We start from the raw sequence: 19914 nt of genomic DNA on the forward strand, positions 1-19914 counted from the left end.
AGTCAGATAAATTATGTATTCCTTTCTCCTCCCATTGTTTCAAAATAGTATTAGATACCGTGAAAGGAACAAGTTGATTATTATATAATGGTAATCTTCCCGACCACTTATTTTTCAATCCCATTTTATGTAATTTACTTGTCCATAAATTCATTAAATGTTTCAATATTGGTACATCATAAGTTCGTAACAAATTTTTATTCCATCGAAATAAAAATTCATTCGAAAATTTTTTGAAATAACTGCCAATTCTATCTGTGCCCAACTAGACGTATCTTGTGTGGCCATTAATGTGCTAAGAAATCTAAATTGAGCTGCTTCATAATAAAATTGAAAGTTAGGTAGCCGTAACCCTCCAAATTGAAAATCCCACATCAATTTTTTCAACGCCACCCTAGGAAATTTTCCTTTCCACAAAAAATCCCTAATTACTTTATATAAATCCTTAAAAAATATTTTTTTAAACAACAAGGAATTGATTGAAATAAATATTGTATACGAGGAAAAATATTCGTTTTTATAGTATTAATTCTTCCTAATAAACCCAAAGGTAAATCTTTCCATTTAACTAAATCTGCCTTAATCTTCTTCATTAATGGAAGATAATTAAGTGAATATAAATTTTGGTAGTCAGTATTAGCATTAATTCTCAAATATTTAATTTGTTTCGTCCACTTCAAATTCGTAATATTTCTAAACATTGAATAATCATCTTTACTAATTGATAAAATTTCACTTTTAGTCCAATTAACCTTATAACCAGATAATTGACCATAAATCTCTAAGGAATCTTGAAGTGCTGGCAGAGAAACATCAGGATCCACCAAATACAGCAAACGTCATCCACAAATAAATTTATTTTATAATCTTCATTCAAGACTCTCATACCTTTGATACTATCATTCTGACGTATTAATTGTGCTAGAGGTTCAATAACTAAAGCAAACAAGGCAGGTGATAATGGACATCCTTGTCTAGTAGATCTTGTTAAATTAAAGGATTCTGAAAGCAAACCATTAGTAACAACTCTAGCTTTCGGACCATTATACAGAGCACTAATCATACCAATAAATGAGAGATAAAACAAAAACTTTTCAAGTACTTTAAATAAAAACTTCCATTCTACTCTATTGAATGCCTTTTCTGCATCCAATGAAACCACCATTGGATAATTCTTCTGAGATTTAGATCTATTTATCAAAGTAATTAATTGTAGAATATTATCCGAAGCATACCTATTTTTTCTAAAACCTGTTTGATCACGATGTATTATCTTTGGTAAATACTGAGCCAACCTATTAGCCATAACTTTAGCCACTATTTTATAGTCTACATTTAACAAAGATATAGGATGGTAAGAAGCTACCTGTAAGAGATCTTTGTCTTTTTTTGGTATAACTGTAATTATAGCATTAGAACAGGACTCAGGTAATTGAAAAGTATCATAAAGTTGTTGTATTACATTCTTAAATAAGGAAGATATATCAACATAAAAAGTCTTGTAAAACTCAATAGAAAACCCATCTCCACCAGGCGCTTTTCCATTTGGCATATCTTTTATAGCCATTTCAATTTCACTATCCGTAAAAGGTTTATCTAACTCTTGTCTGTCTTCTTGAGATAACTGTGGTAAATTAATATTTTTCAAAAAAGAGTCTATTGCATCTTCTTTTATCTCTTTACATTCAGTCAATTAAAGTTTTTTGTAAAAATTACAAAATTCATCGTTAATTTCTTTTTGACTAAAAGTAATACCCGATTTCTTTCTAATAGCTGGTATAATCCTAGATAACTGTTCTTTTTTTAATTGCCAGGCTAATACTTTATGAGCTTTTTCACCCCATTCATAAAATTTATTTTTTGAACGATTCAACAAACATTCAAATCGATATGACTGTAACTTATTATACTTCAACTTTAAATTAGTTAATTGAATCTTTTGGAATTCAGTAGCTTTCTTTTGAAAGCTTTTTCACAGATTGTTATTTTCTTCTCCAAATCCAAATCTTCTCCAAATCCTCAGTTTCTCTAACTCTCTCTTTCTTCAGTTTGGATGCATAACTGATAATTTGACCTCGTAAAAAAGCTTTCATTGCGTCCCACAAAACAAACTGATCAGAAACAGAGTGAACATTATTAGGAATGAAATCCTCAATTTGTTTTCTCAAATAAACAATAAATTCTGGCTTTTATAATAACATAGTATTAAATCTCCATCTTAAAGTATGTTGTGTAACTTGAGAACTTTGATATTCCAGTAATAACAATGAATGGTCCGAGACTAACCTTGCCTTATAATCCACAGATATAACCTTATCCTGTAAATGTGCCGAAATTAAAAAATAATCAAGTCTTGAAAAAGAATTATGTGGAGAAGAATAAAAAGAAGTCTTTCTGTGTAGGATTAAATCTACGCCAAATATCAACTAAATTCAAATCTTTCATCATATTAGCCATATGTATCGCCATCTTAGATTTCTTAATTACCTTTGGATACTTATCCAATAACGGTTCTAACACCATATTTAAATCCCCCCCAATCATCACATTGGAATTAGCTTGTCCCAATAATAAAGATATTTCTGTAATAAAAGCAGTGTCTTCAACATTTGGAGCATAAACATCAATCAAAGTCCAGGCTTCATTAGAGATCATACAATTCAACTTAAGTAGTCTTCCTCCATTTTTCTCCTCGTCTTGCAATTGAAATGGTAAATTCTTATGTACCAAAACCTGCAACTCCTTTTGCCTTTGAATTAAATGAAGAATAGAAGACTTGTCCAACCCAGCTCCGCTTAAGTTTCAAATGTTCTTTATCTGTCAAATGAGTTTCCTGTAAAAAGGCCACATCTACTTTAATTTTTTTTTTAAATAAGCAAGTTCTTTCTTACGCTTTATAGGATTATTCAAACCCTGAACATTAAGAGAAGAAAATTTAAATTTTGACATGTCTTACAACAGTTAGAAAAAAACCCCAACTCTTACCCCCTTACCCTCTCTTAATACGATCAAAAAAAAGAAAAAAAAAGAAAGAGAAAAAAAGGAAAATTTTTTTTTTAAATTATTTAAACAAAAAAAAACCCCATCACTCTTTAATCTAATAATACAAAAAAAAAGAAAAAAAATGGGCAGGAGGTTAAAAATACCCCCTCCCGTCTAAACCGCGCAATGCGGTAACTCCCCAAAAAAATTGGGTGTGAGATAACTCACACGTAGCAGATGACTTTCAGAAAATAGTGCCTATCCAGTTCTCTCCCCCAACTCTCACTTCATCTTAAACTAACATCATCATTATTTAATATCCTTTTTTTTAAAAAAAAGCATTAGAAAAATAAAGGACAACTCGTCTTTTAATCAGATCCAACTGCCGAGTCACCATTACGACCATTTCTTCTTGGAGCACGGCTCTTATCTTCCATCTCTTGTCTCCTTGGAGATCGCGGCGGACTACATCTCTGTTGAAACTGAGTGATTGGCAGCTCTTGAGCAAATGCTATAGCTTCCTTTGGAGAATCAAAGAACTTTGATTGGTAACCATCTTGAAAAACCTTCAAAACAGCTGGATATCTAAAGGTTGCCTTATGACCTTTCTTCCACAACAACTCTTTAGCAGGGTTGAATTCCCGTCATTGGAACATAACCTCTTGACTCAAATCCGCATAGTAGAAAACTCAATTATTTTGAATCATCAAGGGTGATTTTCTCTGTTGTGCATTTCTCATAGCCACTCGTAAAATTATTTCTCTGTCATAATAATTCAAGCAACGAACCAAAACAGGTCTTGGACTTTGACCTGAAATAGGTCTTCTACGCAAAGCTCTGTGAGCACGTTCCAGTATTATACCTTTCGGGAAATGTTCTTGACACAGCACCTGCGGAATCCATTCAGTAAAAAATTTTCTTGGGTCTGGTCCCTCCATACCTTCCGGCAAACCAATAATCTTTATATTGTTCCGTCTGGATTGGTTTTCCAAATAATCAATCTTTTTCACCAAATTTTTATTTTGAGTTTGTAAGTCTTCAACCATTTTGGTCACATCAAGAACTTGATCCCATATTTCGTCTATATCTTCTTCACACGAATTAAATTTATCTCTCACTTCAAGCTTAAAAGCTCCAAACTCAGCCATCTGTTGAGAAAGTATTTTCACCAGGGTATTAAACCTAGTACCAAGTTCAGTCATAATCTTGGATAATCCCTGCATTGTATCAGATAATTTAGATTCAAGATTCACAAGAATCTTTTCAATTGGAAGAGATTCTGGCTCAACAGATTCCTGCTTCTTCTGCATAACCAAAGGATCTTCTGTTCCTTCCTTCATTCTGGTTGCCTTCCTTGTAGTATGACTGCGTGTGGAAACCCCAGCCACAGCCTCTCCAGCATTACTGGAGGACACTGGCCGGGGTTTTCCCCAGTCCATAATGTATTAAGTTCTCCCAGTACATCAAGTTGTATAGGTTCTTCTATTTCAAGAGGTGCAGTTTGCAGCACCACCACTACAGTTGACAGATGTCTTTACCCAGCCGGTGTTTCAGCTGGTAATACTTCAGCTGATGATACTACAAGCGGTTCATTCATAACATTACCGTCAGATGCTACTGCGCATGTGCAAACCCGAGTAACTCTTTGTTCTAAAGGCTGTTTGGCGCCCTCTTTAGGGGGCTCTACTGATGTAACATAGAGCTCTGCATCCGAACACTGTACCTCTCTCCTGGGATCCATTTCACGCTGAGTTCCGGTGTCTTTTCTACAGGTAGGCTCCAAAACTGGAACTTTTGGAAAATGTAGTTTTTTGATGATCTGTTGTCGTTTTTTTTTTACTCTTTTTCACCAATTGTACCATCAGAAGTTAAATTAACAGCACTGAAGTTATCTAAACTTTTAAAGAATTTTAACAGGCATTTCTGGACAAAACAATAAGATAGAGTCAGGAGAGGACTGGAAGGCACGTCTGATCCTTATGCCATCTTGCCACGCCCCCCACTCCCTGCCATTTCTGATGTGTATCTGTCTCTGGCTTCCTCTGGAATTCCCACTTTGCCTCAGAGATGACCTTCTACAGGTCATACATGGACTTTTTGTAGTGATCTTGATTCCCTGGCCTTAAACGCCCTTATTCTTGCCCTCAACAGGTAATGGATTCTCTCCTTCATCTCGGGCAGGGGTTCCCAACATTTTTGTTCCTCTGTACCCCTTGGGCATTTTTATAGGTTTCCGTGTATCCCGAAAAATTAAGGAATTTGTTCTTGACCTGATATTTGGTGCCTTCATATCAGACAGTGGTGCAACCAGCCAGAATGCTCTCCACAGTATGCCTGTAGAAGTTTTCAAGAGTCTTCGGTGACAAACCGAATCTCCTCAAACACCTTTCAAAGTATAGCCTCTGACGAGCTGCCTTCTTTGCCTATGATGTCCTGGGCTGTGTCCACTATCTTTTGCAAAGCTTTCCACTAAGGGTATTGGTGTCCCCATACCAGACCATGATGCAGCCACCTATCTGTAGAAATTTGCCAGGATTTCCGATGTCATACCAAAGCTCCACAAACTCCTGAGGAAGTAAAGGTGCTGATGTACTTTCTTCATTTGTTATTAGTGTGACGTGTCAAGGAAGGATCCTCTGAGATAGTGACTCCCAAGAACTTAAATTTGCTCATCTTCTCCACCTCTGATTTCCCCAATAATCATCGGATCATATACCTCTGGTTTTCCTTTCCTGAAGTCAATAATCAGCTCATTCATTTTCATGATATTGAGTTGGAGGTTTTATGGTGCACCATTAAGCCATGTTTTTCATCTCCCTCTTCTATGCTGACTCATTGCCCCTTTTTCCACAACCCACTACCATGGTATCATCAGTGAATATCTAAATGGTTTTGTTATCATATCGTGCCACACAGTCATGGGTATACAGGGATGGGGATGGGTGGCAGTGCAAGAATGCAGGACGTGAACAAGATAGGGCATCCATATTCAGGTTGGACAAGCTTGGGAAGCAATGATCACAGATGGAAATTGTGACAAATTGTACCTTCAAAATTCGAGCCTCAATTTTCTGTTTCAATCAACTTGAGAGCACAAACAATATTACCTCAATCTTTTCATCATTCTGAAGGCAGGTTCATCATCCAAAAAGCTGACCTAATATCTTTGTAGCTGCTCATTTTCAAGTTTTGGTCAAAACTGGAGTAAGATTTCCCTACAGGTAGTTTACCAAGAACAATACAACAGGAGATATGATTGACATAAGAGATATATGTGACAAAGCATCCAGGCCTGAGATGTTTGTAACCTTTTTTTTACTTGCTGTGGATGCTGCGTGCCCTGCTGAGTTTCTTCAGCACATTTGTGTATTGTAAAAAATCTCCAGCGTAGTCTTTGAATGTCAAGCCAGAGTCACCACAACTTCTGGAGACTTAAAATAAAATTTGAAAGGAGGTCCTGCCATTACTGTGCAGTCTGAAACTAACAAGCTCTTGAGTGCCCAGTTACAAAATTCATTATTTTTAAAACAATTTTTGATCAACTGATGCTCAGTCATTTTTCTGACACTTCATCCAAATGCACTCCCTGATAACTCAAATGATCTATGATGGCCCACATAACCATCTGCACATACCACCAGGACTCATTGGACTGGCATGTCTTTTTGATCAATTGTCTAAATTAAATTGTGGGAGTTCACAAATGTAATTGCTTTGCCATTGGCAACTGTGCCTTTGATTGCTAACACACTAATATTTGGAATTTCCTTCTTAAATTGATATGCATTTTTGCTCTTTCCTCCCTTTACAAGCTCCTTAAAACCCATCTTTATTTATCCAAATATCTCTCCAAGGTGTCATTAATAGTACAACTCTATTCTTTGAGGTGAAATAAGTTCAAGACAATTTCAGAAATTTGATCTTTGGGTTTGTGACAGAGTATATAGATATGTTTTGGGGAGATAAATTGGGAAAGGTTTGTTAGAGTAGGTCACATACAAACACTTTAAAACTGATCTTGTATGAAATACTGGAGCTCTGCTAATGCTAGACATATCAGCTCCACAGCTTTTGCCAGAGCTTTGGAGAGTGCTCAAGAGACTTCACTAATGGATTGTTGTTTACAAAAGGCAACAGATGAAAGATCTTGTAGGAGTTGCCTTCTGTCTGGAGTCGAGCTTGATGTTCTAAGAGGGTCATGTGGTTTTGAAAGCAGAGAGTGTCAAAAAGTATTTCTCTCTAAGAGAAAGGGACATCTACAGTGTTACACCCAGCAGAAGCAACTGGGACTGGAACAGGACAAGCTGGCAAGCTTATGGAAAACCCCATTTAGAAGACAGCCTGGTCAAAGCCCTGTGGTTCATGCAAGAGGAGAGGACTAGCTGTCTAATGTTTCACTTGGAATAAGAGAAACAAAAGGAACTCAGTGGTGACATGAAAGAAAGGTTATCACCTGGAGAACCCTGAAGGGGCAAGTTTCGTCAGCAAGACTCTGGAGTGGATAATTAAAAAGGAATCCGTTGTGGATGTCCTGGAACAACAAATCTCCCTCTGAAAACTGACAAGAACCTTCCTGAGTGGTAACCATTTACCTTTCAAGCACCAAAGCCTGGTGAACTTTATAAATGTTAAATTCTGTGCACGGTATAAGAATTGCCTGCAACCAGTGAACTTGGAGGAATGAGAAGTGAGATTGGACTGTGAACCAAAGAACTTTTCTGAATTTACACACACAATACATACGTGTGCGCTTAGAATTAGAAGGGGGTTAAGTTAGGTTAGTTAAGTCAATAGTGGTAAGTAAAAGTGTGATTCTGTTTTCATGTTTAAAGATAATTAAAATCAACTTTTGTTAAAGTAACCATTTGTCCTGGTGAATATCTATTGCTGCTGGGTTTTGGGGTCCTCTGGGCACATAACGGGTTGTTCTGACATTGTGAATGATATATAAGTAGAAATCTTTCTTTAAACAGAAGAATGAATCTCAGGCTTTATGATTTCAAGACAATTTTTTAATGATTGGGAAGAATTTGCATGCAGTGCTCTAGTGACAATTATATTGGAAATTTAATGCAGTAAACTGCAACAGTGCTTTGACATAGAGTATCATTAAGTAATATAAAGCCAGATGGCCATTAAGTAATACAAGGCCAGTCAAAGAATTGAGCTTTAAGGAGCATGTAAATGGGGGCATGAGAGCTAGAGAGGATAGGAGTTTAGTTATCAAAAGGCATGGGTACAGATGATGAGGAATTACAATTATTTCAAAAAGACAGCATGTGTATCTGCATATTTAACATCAAAACAATTTGCAGTCCTATTCCCATTCCCAAGGGACCTAATTAAATCTAAACTAATCATTAACTTCAAGACTTAGAATAATTTAACAAGGCAGTATTTACAATTTCACTAGACAGGAAGATGCTTTGGTGCTAGAACCCATTATATTATGAGCCTTTTCTGTAATCAACATGACATTTCAGTGAAGTTCAGTCCAGGGAATGACATTCAAATGTTATCCTTTACATCTTGCCTTAAAATTCTTCAAATATGCTTTGAGTACATTTTAAATTTTAATTTCAAATTTAGGCATACAACACAGTAACAGGCCCTTTTGGCCCACGAGCCCATGCCATCCAATTACACCCAATTGACCAATGACCCTCGGTAGATTTTTGAATGGTGAGTGAAAACCCATGCAGGCATGAGGACAACGTACAAACTCATTACAGACAGTGCAAGATTTGAACCGTGGTCCTGATTGTTGGTGGTGTAACAGGGTTGCGCTAACCATTACGCTAATTGTGCCACCCTAAGTAAATTGAAAATCTTTACCGATCTATGATTTGTATATTGTGTCACCTGACTACAGGAAAGATATCAATAAGATAGAAAGAGTGCACAGAAGATTTACTAGGATGTTGCTGGGGCTTCAGGAGCTAAGTTTCAGGGGAAGGTTAAACAGGTGGGGACTTTATTCCCTGTACCATAGGAAAATGAAGGGAGATTTGATTGAGGTATTTAAAATTGAGGGGGATAGATAGAGTAAATGTAGATAGGATTTTTTCCACTGAGGGGAGGTGAGATACAAACTAGAGGACATGGGTTAAGGGTGAAAGGGGAAATATTTAGGGGGAACATGAGGGAGAACTTCTTCACACAGAAAATGGTGGGAGTGTGAAATGAGCTGCCAGTGAATGCAGGCTCAATTTTAACATTTTTTTTTCTTTTTTCTTTTCTACGATAAAATCGCGCTTCCCTCCCAGCAATTCAGGAGCTTACCTTATAATTCTACTTTTATTTTAAAAATAAAAGTGAAGCAAAAATCGAGGCCCTCAATTTTAACATTTAAGAAGAATTTGGACAGGTACATGGATGGAAGGGGTATGCAGGCCTATGGACTGGGTGCAAGTCAGTGGGATCAGGCAGAAAAATGATTCTGCTGGTGTCTGTGCTGTGATGTTCTATGGTCTAAGAGGCCTGTTTCAGTTCTGTTCTCTGGTTCAAAGAGGTCATGTCATTTACATTTCCCAGTTATCTTTAAAGTTCTGAATTGATCATGTTTTAAGGAAGTATGTAAATCTGCTTTTTAAATGTACTACTTTGTTAATACACCCATGAAGTTCTACTGCTGATATCATGGGAAAGAACTGCTGGCCACCAAAGAAATAAACAGTAATTCAGCAAATGGGTATAACACAAAGGCAAAAGGATCTAGTTGCTGCTTCATTTTTCAATGCATCTGGAAGGAGTTAAACATATTGTTAAAAGCAATTTGTTAAAATATGATAATGGAGTACTAGAGAATTGTAGTTTTAATTTAATCACAAGGCAGAGCAGATCCTAGTTCAGCCACCTGAATTTCCTTTGTTTTTATGTTACTATGCTCTCCTGTTCCTATGATTTCATTTTCTTTCCAGGCAGCATGTTTTGATCTCAGTTGTTTGACCAAGGGGAAGTGCCTAAGACACAGTAGGGACAGGTGTTTCCCACTGGGAGGGAAGGGATATATGAGAGGTCCAGCCCTAATGATACTCCTGCTGGGTGTCTTCCAATCATTGCCTCAAATGCAACATTAGCAGAAGCCGTGAAAATCTTCTGCAGGAGGATACCGAAAGAGAGTAAAATAAATTAAATGAATAAAATCCATTGAAGCAAAAAGGAATGTGGCCTGAAATCTGTTTTCTGTTGTGCCACAGTAACGAACACAGACCTGTCATTGTTTCCTTCCTGGACATGATGATGGTGCGTCTTCAGATCACTTAACTCAATCAGGGAAGCGGACAGGCAGTACGAGTGCAAATTGTTTCTCCTCTTGGTAGGGTTTAGACAAATGCAGTAGTTCATCAGCTGAGCAGCAGCCAAGTCCACACTGCTAGTTCAGAATCTCTAGGGCAACATTTCCATGATGATACTTCTAATCCTTCAGTTGGAGTATTGCTGGTGAATGCCAAGTTGATTTCTTTGTGAAGCTGTAATGACCCTAATTCTCTCCTTTGGAACAAAAATATTATTTAAATAATGATTTGAATATCCTGTCAGAAATTATTGAACTCTTAATTCATCCAAAATTACACTAGTATCTTGCCTTTGGCACATCACCACTTCTCCCTGCCGCAGATGATCATGCTTCAACTGTCCCACCCATAAACTCAGGATTCTCTTCCTAGGCTTCAGAACATGCGAAAGGACATTTCTTGTTGATTAATATCTTAAAATGCTCTCTCAGCACATAAATAATTCTGCTCCATGTTAAACAAAGCAGTCAGGGCATAAAATGTACTCTGAGTAAAGGACTTCAAAGTTCATCAACTAGAATGGCTTGGTGGCACAATTGCCAGCAGATCTGGACAAATCTTGAAGGAGATAGGCATCAGATTGGGTCTTCGATGCCAAACACAAGAAAATGGGAGTTAGAGTAGCTCTCCTAGTCCCTCAAGTCTGCTTGAAATTTAATAGTTCCACATAGGCCTCAATTCCCTGATATTTCAAACCTTTCTCTCTCTATTTGTATTCCTCCATTGTTCAAGCCTCTACAGTTTTCTCAGGTAGAGGATCTTGGAGTTTCACCATTTGTGATTTTAAAAACTCCTATGCAACTCAATTTTAATTGACTGCCTCCTTATCTTGTATCTATGATCTCTTGTTCCAGATTTTCAATATTTAGGTTGTCAGTGAGGTTATACAACTGTGATGCTGTTATGCCATTAGTGCTGTATCCCTGGGTATGGCTGGCATGCCTTCTCCCTGTAACAACTCCTGGAATTCCCTAATAAAGGCAATTATGCCTCATGGGGAACACAGGCACTGCCATCTTGGGACACAGTATCCCAGGCAGTCTCCACACAGGAACGCCCCTGTATTGGGAGGGGCCGTGGCTGTCATGTTACAGCACTACCCCCTACCTAGTCGGAGGACACACCAGCTACCAATCAAGGTTTGGTTATGCCCTACCCATTAGTGCACACCTTGCTGTTGGATCCATGTAAAAGATCTCGTCTGGATGCTCCAACCTGCTTGTATTTGCCCTTGGGCCATTGGCTGTTGTAAATGGATCAACCTTCCTAGACCTGAGCCATTGGACCCTGCTAACAACCTGGGATGGAACCTCTAACATTATAAAGATGCCATGTGTTCTTTGTTTTCTCTTTTTGCCAGTTTGGGAACCTCCCTGCTAACCTCCAGGCCTAGAAATGTGGAAGGGTGCTGGAGAAACTGTTGGTAAGATGTGCACTGTTAAAAGGGTTGGGAGCATTTAATTAGTTTCTCCTGTAGCGTAGAGCCGTGCCTGCCCTGTCGGGATGGTGGGGCATCTTAGTGATTTTTCCTTGATCATTGTATGTACCAGTTCATTGTATGTGTGGGTGTATTTTGCTCCTATGCTATTTTCCCCACGTTCATTATTAATTGTCCGTTATTTCTTTCCCATGGCTGCTCTAAGGCACGTGCGAGCGCGTGCAAGTAAAATCCTTCCCTACCAAAACTGTGTTTAGAGTCCTTGGCTTTGAGATCTACCAAACCTGTTTCCTCTCTCACAACAGACCTGACTTCACCTCCGCTGCCACCACCGCTGAGTGCTACTTCTTCAGCAAACAAACATTCCCGGAAGCGCTGCCCAGTCATGGAATTGATATGGGAAGAAGGGTCATTACACCAAATTCCGTAAGTCTAGACCTTACCCTCTCCTGACCACTGCTACATGCGGGCAATGCAGGCTGGCGCCGTCTTGGTTAGTGTCCTCTCCGGTGTCACTACCGCCCCCGAATAATAACACTGCATGCTGGCAAAGGGGGCTGCCATCTCACCAGCCTAGGTTGCGGGCACCATCTTACCGGTCCAAATCAGACAACGACTCTGACAACTACCAGGAAAACCCCCACCAGCTTACCCATTAAATGATGGAGTTTATGGTTAATGGTCATCTCACTAACTGCCTATTTGCTAGCAAGAGCACAGAGCTTGGTACATCCCAACACCGTGCGGGACTACTCTCTCGCAGTGAGCCTGGTGAAGTGCAAGATCTCCATGGCCTCCCTGTCCCAGTTGGCAGAGATTTATGGCTACTGCATGGTGATACTGACTGTACATGGCACAACCTATGAAATTTTTAAGCTGTTAGTAATGCTACAGCTCTGCACGCCTGTGATACTGAGGTTGGACTTCCACTGTTACCTCAAGAGCATCACTATTGAATTTGATGGGCCCATCCCACCTCAGTCCACAACCATCAGTTTTTAAACCACCTTCCCTCCCCAATGCACATGACCAAGTGGCATACCACGACCCACCCACTGCATCCCACCTGTGGGCTGTCCACCCTCCGGATACCCCCTGCCCCTTTTTGCCAATCTCATCCCCTGACTGTAAGCCGATTGCTACCAAGAGCAGATGATACTGCACTGGGGACAGGGCATTCATTAAGTTGGAGGTGCCATGGCTTCTGGCCAAAGAGGTCATTGATCTGAGAACTAGCCTCTGGAAAGCGCAGATCATAGTGGTCAAAAATGGGGGGAAAGCTCCGCGTGGTGATCGATTACAGCAGTGGTTCTCGACCTTTTTCTTTCTACTCACATACCACTTTAAGTAATCCCTATGGAATTGGTGCTCTGTGATTAGTAAGGGATTGCTTAAGGTGGTATGTGTGTGGTAAGGGAAGGTTGAGAATCACTGCTGTAGAACTGATTGTTACTGAAATATTTTGCTTCGGAAAAATTGTCATTGCCCCATTCGCTTTGGAGTTATGAAGCTGTGCAGGTAAGGAGTCAGTCTGGCACTCCTCTATTGAGAAGGAAGCCCAAGCAGTCATTGAAGCAGTGTGACACTGGAGGCACTACAATTTACCCTGCTGACTGACCAACGTCCAGTTGCTTTCATGTTTAATTATAAAATCAAAAGTGATAAGATTCTGAGGTGGAGAATCAAACTCTCCACCTAAAACTAAGCCATCTTGTACTGGCTTGGGAAGCTCAATGAGCCTTCAGATGCCTTGTCCTGCTGGACATGTGCCAGTGCGCGGTCCAACCGAACCCAGGCCCTCCTCGATGAGCTCTGTCATCCCAGGGGCACCAGGCTTTTTCACTTTGTCAAAGCCAAAAACCTTCCCTATTCTATTGCTGAGTGCAAGCCATACTTTTACAAGCCTGACAATTCACACATGATTGAAGCCACCCACCTCTTTAAATGCCTGAGCATGGATTTCAAGGGGCCCTGGCCCTCCTCCAACAGAATCCTGTACTTCCTCAACATTTTTGATTGAGTACTCCTGATCACCCTTTGCCATTCCATGCCGGGACAAGAAAATGGCCGTGGTCATAAAGGCACTGCACAGCATCTTTACCCTATTCAGGTATCCAAACTACATCCACAGTGATTAGCCGTCCTCTTTTATGAGCGATGAACCTTTGGCATGAGGCCTCACCACCACTTATAACGCCCAGGAGAATGGCCAGGTGGAAAGGGAGAATGCCACTTTTTGGAAAGCAGCCCTCCTAGCCTTGAATTTGAGAGGCCTACCCACCTTTCATTGGCAGGAGGCCCTCCCTGAGGTGCTCCAGGCAATTAGATCCCTGCTGTGTACAACCACTAACACCATGCCACGTGAACAAAAGTTTTCCTTCCCCAGTAAGTCCACGTCAGGGACAATGCTGCTATCCTGGCTGATGTCCTCAGGACTGGTCCTGCTCCGAAGGCATGTTCACAACCATAAGACCGATCCACTGATTGAGAAGGTCCACCTCCTCCACACCAACCCCTAATATGCTTATGTGGCTTAGCAGGATGGGCATGAAGACACCATCTCTGTCCAGGACCTGGCATGCACAGGAAACCCAAAGTCCACCATTGATCTAGTGAGATCTACCACCACCCATTATTCACTACATACCTGGGCACCCTACCCTGACCCATGCACCAGCTGCTCCAATGACCACAGCCAACACCTAGCACCCTGCTCTGACCCCCGCCCCACCTGCCTCCCAGTCACTGGGTACTCCCACTGCCAACCTGCCCAGGAACCAGCAGCCTTGGAGATGCAAGAATCAAGGTTCAAGCTGTTGTCAAAATACTTAAAATTTCTGAGTGTCTCTGTCTCCATCATCCACATGGCCATCGCATTCCTGATTCCTGTCACACCCTATAGATTAATTACCTTGAATATGATTAGTAGTCCAGCATAGAAGAGTGTGACTTCAAAAAGGGTAGGAAAAGGGATACAGAAGCTAGCTCTGGGGGGAGCCTTGGCCTTTTTGTTTAATGTGTCTCCTATTCCCTGTTTGATTGAAGGTGGATTTACAAGGAGGAAGTTCAAACTATTCCTTTCACCCCAGGCCAGTTATGTTGGGGGAACAGAAATGCTCAGCTCATCAGGTCTGATTCAGACCTGAAACATTAAACTGCGTTTCTCTTTCCACAGATGTTGGCCAAACCTGCTGAGTGTCTCCATTTAAACTTCACCTTGATTGGTACCCACCCACGACCACAAATACTCATTATGTCCACAACCAAAACAGAGTGACTATAGTGGATGTGTAATCAAAAAATGCATTGAAGTTATTCACCTTGGCTACTTTGATGACACCTCCCAAAATCTTCACCAAAACATAATGTCCAACAGGATAATGTTTCCTCCAAAATGCATACAATCCTGTCCTAGAAATATATCACCATTTTTTGCCACTGTCACTGGCTCTATAATTTGAAAGTCCTTTCCCAACAGCACTGCAGTACCTTCTCAAGAACAATGTGGGATGGAAAATAAATACTGACATTACCAACGATATCCAGAACCCAAATATTGAACACACAATTTTAAAAAAAATCAACTCTGTTATACAGCACCACACAATCAAAATTCATATACTCTCTGTAAAGTTATTTAAATGATACAAGTCGAATAATATTTCTTCAATCTTTTATACATTAACGGCCACCAAGGACTGAATTACAATTTTGATTGTATGCCGCTGAATTTGGAAACTTGAAGAACCACTTAATATTTCAGAAGCTGTAAAATCATGGATGAATAACTACTGTCATGTTTATCTTAAATACAAAGTAGTTGAGTGACCTAATGTTTTCAAATTTTTAGCTACGACTACAATGTTATACCTGTATTGATAATTTAAATCATGCGAGTTTTATTATTAGATGGACCTTTTTTTTAAAAAAAAATTTATTTTTCACACCATAAATCACATTAGCCATGATACACACTTTTTCCTTTTCACACATATACAGTGACATTTTCTCCCCCCCCACCTCCCTCCTCCCAACCCACCCCCCCACCCCCCCTCCCATCCATTTAAGGTATACAATCTAGGATACATTAAATCAGTCAGACAATGTTGTCACTCAACAAAAATACACCAGAAATTCTACTGAGTCCATTCTTTTCTTTCCTTCTCCTTTATCCCTTTTTCCATTGTACAAGTTTCAAAATTTCAGAAGTCAAAATAATTGACTTTAAGTATGATAAGGTGTTGAAATATTACAATCTAAGTTCAAAGTATACTTTCTTTAATTACTTTAATGTTTTGCAGCTCCCCTCCTTTTATGCCATTCCTGCATATAAGGAGATAACGGGAAGTAGAGTATCAATATTTATTGAGTTATGATAAGGAAAGTTTGAATTCTTTTTGCAGGAATTGAACAAAATGCAATTGCTGTTGTATTGGAGTTTGGTACTGCTAAATGGGGATGAATTTCTACACTTTTTATGTGTCAGCAATTCTGGTCGAAAATGTGGATGAGATTGGAATAGATGAATACAGTTGAAGACCTTCATTTAACATCCAAGAGGTAAAGTTCACATGGTTACTGTTCATCATTCAAGCCTGAGAAGAACAAGAAGAGTCTGTAATGTGGCATGCACTGGAATTTGAGCAACACAGGTATAATTTCATGAGAGCCTAACAATTATTAAGTAGAGAAATATGATAATAATCTCACATGTTGTCCAAAGAACATAACGAAAGACAATGCAAATGTTAAATTATTTAAGAAAAATGTATCCCCTAAAACAGCCATTGTCAACCTTTTTTTACTTTAGCCTCTTGGGGCTCTATTCAGAATTTATGGGCCCTCTTCACTGTGAAGCAATCAAGTTTTGGTTTCTTCTGTTCTTGAAACATATTTATATTACGTGAGATGAAAAGAAAACAAGGCTTTCACTTAAAGCTACAGATTCCTGGGGTTTGGGGGGGGGGGGGCGGGGGGCGGGAGGTGGTGGTGGTGACAGCCATAAAACAACATCAAATTGGTAATACCTGGTAATCAATTCTCTGCAGAAATTGCCTGTCAAGCCATTTTCACTAGTACTGGAAAAAAAAACCAAGTTTTTTCTCTTTCTCCTTGGTGATATGAGGTGATTAATGTCAGTCTGGCATTGGTTAAGTCCTCTTCATCAAATCTGGCAGGGTTGTTGCTTCCCTGATTTTCAATGAGAAAGAAGCAAAGGATTAGATTAAGAGAATATAAAACATGATGTGGATTCAAGTCTCATTTTGTATCTTCCCTAATATTTAACTAAGTAAAAGTGAAAAGTTGAGAGCACTGTGTAATGAATAACTGAGTTCTATCTCACTTTTTATATCTGTGTATGTAAATGATCGCCAAAACCTGCTGTGTCACCAAGATGATCACCAAAACCTGCTGTGTCACCAAGATGATCACCAAAACCTGCTGTGTCACCAAGATGATCACCAAAACCTGCTGTGTCACCAAGATGATCACCAAAACCTGCTGTGTCACCAAGATGATCACCAAAACCTGCTGTGTCACCAAGATGATCACCAAAACCTGCTGTGTCACCAAGATGATCACCAAAACCTGCTGTGTCACCAAGATGATCACCAAAACCTGCTGTGTCACCAAGATGATCACCAAAACCTGCTGTGTCACCAAGATGATCACCAAAACCTGCTGTGTCACCAAGATGATCACCAAAACCTGCTGTGTCACCAAGATGATCACCAAAACCTGCTGTGTCACCAAGATGATCACCAAAACCTGCTGTGTCACCAAGATGATCACCAAAACCTGCTGTGTCACCAAGATGATCACCAAAACCTGCTGTGTCACCAAGATGATCACCAAAACCTGCTGTGTCACCAAGATGATCACCAAAACCTGCTGTGTCACCAAGATGATCACCAAAACCTGCTGTGTCACCAAGATGATCACCAAAACCTGCTGTGTCACCAAGATGATCACCAAAACCTGCTGTGTCACCAAGATGATCACCAAAACCTGCTGTGTCACCAAGATGATCACCAAAACCTGCTGTGTCACCAAGATGATCACCAAAACCTGCTGTGTCACCAAGATGATCACCAAAACCTGCTGTGTCACCAAGATGATCACCAAAACCTGCTGTGTCACCAAGATGATCACCAAAACCTGCTGTGTCACCAAGATGATCACCAAAACCTGCTGTGTCACCAAGATGATCACCAAAACCTGCTGTGTCACCAAGATGATCACCAAAACCTGCTGTGTCACCAAGATGATCACCAAAACCTGCTGTGTCACCAAGATGATCACCAAAACCTGCTGTGTCACCAAGATGATCACCAAAACCTGCTGTGTCACCAAGATGATCACCAAAACCTGCTGTGTCACCAAGATGATCACCAAAACCTGCTGTGTCACCAAGATGATCACCAAAACCTGCTGTGTCACCAAGATGATCACCAAAACCTGCTGTGTCACCAAGATGATCACCAAAACCTGCTGTGTCACCAAGATGATCACCAAAACCTGCTGTGTCACCAAGATGATCACCAAAACCTGCTGTGTCACCAAGATGATCACCAAAACCTGCTGTGTCACCAAGATGATCACCAAAACCTGCTGTGTCACCAAGATGATCACCAAAACCTGCTGTGTCACCAAGATGATCACCAAAACCTGCTGTGTCACCAAGATGATCACCAAAACCTGCTGTGTCACCAAGATGATCACCAAAACCTGCTGTGTCACCAAGATGATCACCAAAACCTGCTGTGTCACCAAGATGATCACCAAAACCTGCTGTGTCACCAAGATGATCACCAAAACCTGCTGTGTCACCAAGATGATCACCAAAACCTGCTGTGTCACCAAGATGATCAGATTAGTTGATTAGCTGACCACTATAAATTGTCCCTGGCATTTAGTTGAATGATAAATATCTGGAGAGTTGATGGGAATGTTGGAAAAGTAAAACAAGATTGATGTAAATATATAATTGATGTCAGGGTGGATATTCAGAGAATGACAGTGCCTGTTTCCATGGCAACTGATTTGATGACTATGTCTCTGACGATCAAATAAATAGATAAAGGGTATTTTAATTCAACTCCACAAACCATAGGGCATGAATGTTGGCACAAAAAAATTCTAGCTGAGGATAAAGAAATCTGGAACTCACTATATTGGGTGAGGCCTTAAGAATTGCTGCCACATCCCAAAGATGTGCGGTTTGGGAGGATAATTACCTACTGACTCCATGACCAAAAATCACATAGGCCAAACAAGATAGGGACTTTCCTGCACTATATATGATTTTACAGTCATAAAATTCTTTAATCACTGGCAAAACCTTTTCCAGATTGATTTAATTGTCCAAATTTTAATTTATTTCTCTGGATCATTTGTCAAGATTTTGGATAACTAATCCCTTAACGTAATCCATACAACTCGGAAGTTATGCATTATAGTGCACAGATTGTAACAGATGTGGGGAGAAAAGGGCTTCCATTCAGGCTTGCATAAGTATTTCTGTAAAAGCGAATTCAGCACTAAGCAGACACATTTTTCTGAGCTCCTATATTGACAGTGAGAGCACTCTCCATGTAATGCCCTATTGATTGGTGACAGTAACATTATTGAGTGTCTGCTTTGGAATGTTTCTGCCAGTCATATTTTGATGAAAGCATCCATAAAATTATTTACAAGTTGTGTCGACATGTCATAGGCTATACATATCAGTTGAATTTTTGTTAAGTAATATCTAGCTTTTCAAAAGGTTATTATCCCAGGGGTGTTGGTAGTACATGTTTGCATACAGAAATTGGCCCACTTAAATTATTAGTAGATATTGCAAAGTTATTATGATTCTAGACAATAAACTTTTCCACACTTTACCAAACATGAGATGCAGAACCATTCAATGGAGATTGACTATGGATTCTTCATCACCTCCAGTGGCAGGACATCAATCATTGACCCTGGAATAAAACAGTGGCAGAAAATTAATCCACCCTGGAGCCTTTCAGCCAGACATTTAATGATATTCATTAAATACGTTCATAGAGTCAATACATAATAGATCATATATTGGAATATAACACAGGAATTAGATTTGCCACCCTCAGATAAAGTGCTTTTGCTATTGTGTGCAGCTCAGATGTTGTAATATGCTGCATTTTGATTCCAGCAAGTTCCTTATTTTGA

General features: G+C 39.6%; 2 long non-coding RNA genes across 2 annotated transcripts in view; one reads left to right on the forward strand and one right to left on the reverse strand.

Annotated features, from left to right (window-relative positions):
* LOC138761184 (uncharacterized) overlaps nt 1-16364 on the forward strand; it is a 49120-nt gene extending 32756 nt beyond the window's left edge. The window contains exons 3-4 of the long non-coding RNA XR_011356171.1: nt 12024-12144; nt 16122-16364. This is a non-coding gene — a long non-coding RNA (uncharacterized lncRNA). The remainder of the gene's footprint in view (nt 1-12023; nt 12145-16121) is intronic.
* LOC138761185 (uncharacterized) lies at nt 15854-19688 on the reverse strand. Its single transcript, XR_011356172.1, has 3 exons — nt 19606-19688; nt 16746-16908; nt 15854-16313 (listed from the first exon to the last, which is right to left on the reverse strand). It is a non-coding gene; the product is annotated as an uncharacterized lncRNA (long non-coding RNA).
* Between the last annotated feature and the right edge of the window lie 226 nt (nt 19689-19914).

This window comes from Narcine bancroftii, chromosome 4 (genome assembly GCF_036971445.1).
Source record: "Narcine bancroftii isolate sNarBan1 chromosome 4, sNarBan1.hap1, whole genome shotgun sequence".
NCBI classification, from domain to species: Eukaryota; Metazoa; Chordata; class Chondrichthyes; order Torpediniformes; family Narcinidae; genus Narcine; species Narcine bancroftii.